Source organism: Mytilus edulis, chromosome 5 (genome assembly GCF_963676685.1).
Source record: "Mytilus edulis chromosome 5, xbMytEdul2.2, whole genome shotgun sequence".
Taxonomy (NCBI): Eukaryota; Metazoa; Mollusca; class Bivalvia; order Mytilida; family Mytilidae; genus Mytilus; species Mytilus edulis.
In genome coordinates, this window is record NC_092348.1 from 78,624,029 (window position 1) to 78,630,399 (window position 6,371).

Below are 6,371 nucleotides of genomic sequence, written 5' to 3' on the forward strand. Positions count from 1 at the left end.
TCATAGTTCATTTTTTTATATATCCCGTAGCTAGACAGTGTCCCTTTAGTATTAGTGATTTAAGCGGGCAAATTGCATCTTTCTTTACAATTTAATGAATGGTCCGTATAATTTATCATACATACATGTAACAGTATGCCAACATTTAAACGATGCATTGTAAAACCAAACGACTTCATATGGCTATACAATAATCTAATTTTATGAATTGAATGATTCCTTTCGTACTTTTAAAGGTAATAAACGCGTTGGACGTGCTCATATTTTTTGCTCATCAAAAACGTGTCTTACATATGTAGAAGAGATCAATCAGTATGTTCTTCAATCTAATTTGTTAGTTAGCATTCTACAACTGGACCACGATTTTCCGAGAATTCCCAAAAAAATAAATATTACCGAGGCCTGATATTACATGAAAACTTCATTTTATATGGTGATATACTGCTTCTGCAGATTTTGTTTTCTCTTTCGATGACTTGGTGTACAAGGGCACACTATAATTTTATCATATGACACGGGAGTTCGATTGTTGAAACATGTTTTAAACAAGATTGAGACATTGAATCTCTTCATCATCATCAGGGCTAAGTATCTTAATTTCAATTTACCCTGCTTAACTTTTCAAGTTAAAAGATATTCAGAACTTGCACTTGTATCATGGAATGTATATACCATAGAGTAATATAATGCAGAATACCATTACTGGTAAAACCGAGAGTTGTCCTGCATTAAAGATTCAAATATTTACCTTCTAAAAAGCATTATTTTCAGTAGTGATACGTAAATTCTTAGCGAAAAAAAACTGATCCGAACTTTGCTCAAGCTTTATTACGTTTAAAGGGGCATAGCTTGGACACATGATCTGTCGGCATTTTACTAGTAAATTATCAGATTGTGAAACTGGTGAATCATTTTTTTTGTCCGGTTATAGAGTATAAAAACTTATGTTCCTCTTACTTTTATCTGTTTAATTTAACGTGCACCAAACCAATGACACAGAAATGGCTCCTGACTTAATTAGTACGGGCACATACATATATGCTAGTCGATTGATCTGTGGCATGTTAATACGCAAAATGATAAACATTATTTAGCCTTTGGCTGTAATTGTTCTTTGGTGGGGTTTTTGTCTCTGACATATTCCCCATTTCAGGGACTGTCTATAAATATTAGTATAGAAAGTCCCTGCCATTTCCATTCTCTATTTTATACATATATACAACAACAAAAACAAAAACAAATACTACTATAAAAATCATTCTAATGAGTTCAGTGGAACTGTCATGCAATGTGTTTTAAAAATGAAATGTAATATGATTGTGTTGTACGATTTCCTGCAGTATTGGTCGTTTGGAAAAAGTGATACTCACTAGAGCCACAATGTCAGCTAGCCAACCATTATCAAAGCATTACTCCATGTACCATATTTCGTATGAGTTAAAAAAAAACTACAGAAGTTTTAGAACACCCCACCATCAGCCGAATACGCTTTCATTCGTGTCTAATATACTAGTCAGCTAACAAAACCTTTAAACAGACTTTTTAAAAAGGGCTATAGTAACTACGATACTGTTGTCAAGGTGATTAAAGACTGCGAATTTTGGCTTTAATATTGATTCACTTATAGGGTCTTTGCATCGGCATTAAACACATATTCTAAAACCAGTTGTTGGCATAACACGGGTTATGTTCTTCTCATATATTTCATGATGGTATAAATTGGTCTCTTGTGGAGAGTTGTCTCAACATGGCAATGAGACAACTCTCCACAAGAGACCAATATGACACAGAAATTAACAACTATAGGTCACCGTACGACCTTCAACAACGAGCAAAGCCCATACCGCATACTCAGCTTCAAAAGGCCCCGAACTGACAATGTAAAACAATTCAAACCAGAAAACTAGCGGCCTTATTTATGTACAAAAAGTGAACGAAAAACAAATATGTAACACATAAACAAACGACAACCACTGAATTACAGGCTCCTTACTTAAATGTTCATAATATACTAAATGAAAACTATGTTCATATTGAAATTGATAGAAAACCAAAAATTGGGAATTTTGGAAATAAAGGAGGAGGGATAAAAAAAAAAGTATTTTCCTGTCCCAAATAACCTATCATATATGATATATGATACTTTTGCTGAAATTCTCCAGTCATTCAATATTTTACAAAATTCTTCCAACAACACTTTACATACTTTAAACTACGCTCTGAATGCCCGCGATTTCGCGGGTGTGTTCTAGTATGAACTTATTTGTAGATCGTACTTTGCTGGACATTTTTGCTGCATGTTTACAGTTCATCTTTATCATTAATACTATTCAAAAAAATAACAAAAAACTGCAAAATTTCCTTAAAATTACCAATTTAGTGGCAACCCCAACAATGTTCTTAGATTCATCTGAAAATTTCAGGGCTGATAGAACGTTACCGTAAGAACACTTTTACCTCCTGTCAGATTTGCTCTAACTGCTTTGGTTTTTGAGATATAAGCCAAAAACAGCATTTTACGACTATGTTCTATTTTTAGACATGGCGGACATGTTTTTTGACGAAACAGAAAATAAAACACATTTTTATTCTAGATACCCTAAGGATCATTCAGCTAAAGTTTGGTTTGAATTTGTTTGGTAGATTCAGAGGAGAAGATGTTTGAAATAAGTTTACACCAGACGGATGAAGAAACCAACAAAGGACATCGACGGATGCCAAGTGATGGCTAAAGCTCACAATTGGAACGGTGAGCTAAAAATGATCTGAAGATTTTTGTCAATTGTAATAGATCATAGAAGTAGATCTCGTCTTGCAAAAAAGTTTTGCTCTCAAAGTTTCTCTTTAACTACAGTATAATTTTCAAGATAGTTTTGGTGTAGATGAACAATTAGTAGGTCTAATCATTTTGAACATTTTTCCCCGTCAGTTTTTGTTTACTTACAGTGGTTTTCACGATAATAGATTAAACTTGCTTTTTAACCCTATATTCTTTTTCAGCCATTTTGGCCATTTTGTTTGGCAGGTGGGGGTCATCAGACTGATATATCAAAACAAGATACTTTAATGCTGATAGTGGCCGAGTTTGTCACAAAGTTAAATTCGGCAAATCAGTTTGTAAACGTTAATGATGACAAGTCATGATAAAAGGTCAATCTGTCCCTTGGACCAGGGGAGATAACTACAGGCTCTTAATACAGGCTCTTAAGAGCCTGTGTCACTCACCTTGGTTCATGAGCATATTAAACAAAGGACACAGATGGATTCATGACAAAATTGTGTTTTGGTGATGGTGACGTGTTTGTAGATCTTACTTTATTGAATATTCTTGCTTCTTACAATTATCTCAATTTTAAATGAACTTGGCCCATTAGTTACAGTTAAAATTTACAAAAACTTACAAAATTTACAAAATTATTAAAAATTGACTATAAAGGACAATAACTCCTTAAGGGGTCAACTGACCTTTTTGGTGTTGTTGACTTATTTGTGGATCTTACTTTGCTGAACATTATTGCTGTTTACAGTTTATCTCTATCTATAATAATATTCAAGAATAGATAATAACCAAAAAAACAGCAAAATTTCCTTAAAAATTTCCAATTCAGGGGCAGCAACCCAACAACCAGTTGTCGGATTCATCTAAAAATTTCAGGGCAGATAGATCTTGACTTGCAAAACAATTTAACCACATGTCTGAATTGCTCTTAATGCTTTGGTTTCAGAGTTATAAACCAAAATCTACATTTTACCCCTATGTTCTATTTTTAGCCATGGTGGCCATCTGGGTTGGTTGGAAGGTTCCCCGCACACATTTTTAAAACTAGATACCTCAATGATGATTATGGTCAAGTATGGTTAAATTTGGCGCAGTACTTTTAGAGGAGAAGATTTTTATTTATGAAATCTGAAATGATAAAAATTTAACCCCCCCCCCCCCCACCCATTTTTTTTCACATCCCCCTTTCCCTTTTTCCAAAACTGATCTCAATTCAAATTTCTAATGGAGTTTGCAACAATAACTACTCATTTAAATACATCATAAAATATTAAAATGTAAAATAAAGTGCTTGTTATCACTGAATGGTAAAGATTGTTTTAATTTATCAGTTGGTAGTAATAGTGAATATACATTGTATATTGTATAAAACAATGATTTAAGTTGATTCAACTACTATTCTGGACAAAGAAAGATAACTCCAATTGAAAATTTCTTGCTATTGCGCAATACTGTGCAATTGAAAATATTTGCTATTGCACAATACTGTGCAATTGAAGATTTCTTGCTATTGCGCAATACTGTGCAATTGAAAATTTCTTGCTATTGCACAATACTGTGCAATTGAAGATTTCTTGCTATTGCTGAATACTGTGCAATTGAAAATTTCTTGCTATTGCATAATACTTAATATAATAATTTTGGATCCTGATTTGAACCAACTTGAAAACTGGGCCAATAATCATAAATCTAAGTACATGTTTAGATGAAGCATATCAAAAAAGCCCAAGAATTCAATTTTGTTAAAATCAAACTTAGTTTAATTTTGGACCCTTTGGACTTTAATGTAGACCAATTTGAAAACGGGACCAAAAATTAAGAATCTACATACACAGTTAGATTTGGCATACCAAAGAACCCCAATTATTCAATTTTTGATGAAATCAAACAAAGTTTAATTTTGGACCCCGATTTGGACCAACTTGAAAACTGGGCCAATAATAAAAAATCTAAGTACATTTTTAGATTCAGCATATCAAAGAACCCCAAGGATTCATTTTTTGTTAAAATCAAACTAAGTTTAATTTTGGACCCTTTGGACCTTAATGTAGACCAATTTGAAAACGGGACCAAAAATTAAGAATCTACATACACAGTTAGATTCGGCATATCAAAGAACCCCAATTATTCAATTTTGATGAAATCAAACAAAGTTTAATTTTGAACCCTTTGGACCCCTTATTCCTAAACTGTTGGGACCAAAACTCCCAAAATCAATCCCAACCTTCCTTTTGTGGTCATAAACCTTGTGATTAAATTTCATTGATTTCTATTTACTTATACTAGAGTTATTGTGCGAATACCAAGAATAATGCTTATTTTGGGCCCTTTTTTGGTCCCTAATTCCTAAACTGTTGGAACCAAAACTCCCAAAATCGATCCCAACCTTCTTTTTGTGGTCATGAACCTTGTTTCAAAATTTCACAGATTTCTATTCACTTAAACTAAAGTTATTGTGCGAAAACCAAGAAAATGCTTATTTGGACCCTTTTTGGCCCCTAATTCCTAAAATGTTGGGACCAAAACTCCCAAAATCAATCCCAACCTTCCTTTTGTGGTCATAAACCTTATGTTAAAATTTCATAGATTTCTATTCACTTTTACTTAAGTTAGAGTGCGAAAACTAAACGACGACGTCAACGTGATACCAATATACGACCAAAAAATTGTCAATTTTTGCGGTCGTATAAAAACGGTATAATTTCCTTAAAATTGCCAATTCAGGAGCAGCAACCCAACATCCAGTTGTCAGATTCGTCTGAAAATTTTAGGGCAGATAGATCTTTACCTGATAAACAATTTTATCCCATGTCAGATTTACTCTAAATGCTTTGGTTTCAGAGTTATAAGCCAAAATCTACATTTTACCTCTATGTTCTATTTTTAGCCATGGCGGCCATCTTGGTTGGTTGGCCGGGTCACGCCACACATTTTTTAAACTAAATACCCCAATGATGACTGTGGCAAAGTTTGGTCTAATTTGGCCCAGTAGTTTCAGAGGAGAAGATTTTTGTAAAAGCTAACGACGGGCAACGACGACGGACGGACGCAAAGTGATGAGAAAAGCTCACTTGGCCCTTTGGGCCAGGTGAGCTTAAAAAAGTAATTGCTTTTTTATGCTTGTGTATATAGGAATGTATTTATTCCACTAGCTGTAATCTGAATCATATAGAGCAGGCCTTTCCAGTAAAGTCAACCTTTAATAATGTTTTTTTTACAGCAAAATGTCCCAATAGGAATGGCCACTTCAATCTATTTCCTCAACTAATAAAACATGCAAAATTTATTTAATATAGATTTATGAAATAAGAAGTTTCAGTGGGATGGAAACCATGGAATAGAAATACAACAAAGGTTCATGAACAGGTTTCAAAATAGAGTTAGTAGATATAGGAATATGTGGTGTGAGTGCCAATGAGACAACTCTCTATCCAAATAACAACTTAAAAAAAGTAAACCATTATAGGTCAATGTACGGCCTTCAACACGGAGCCCTGGCTCGCATTGAACAACAAGCTATAAAGGGTCCCAAAATTACTAGTGTTAAACCATTCAAACGGGAAAACCAACAGTCTAATCTATATACAATCTA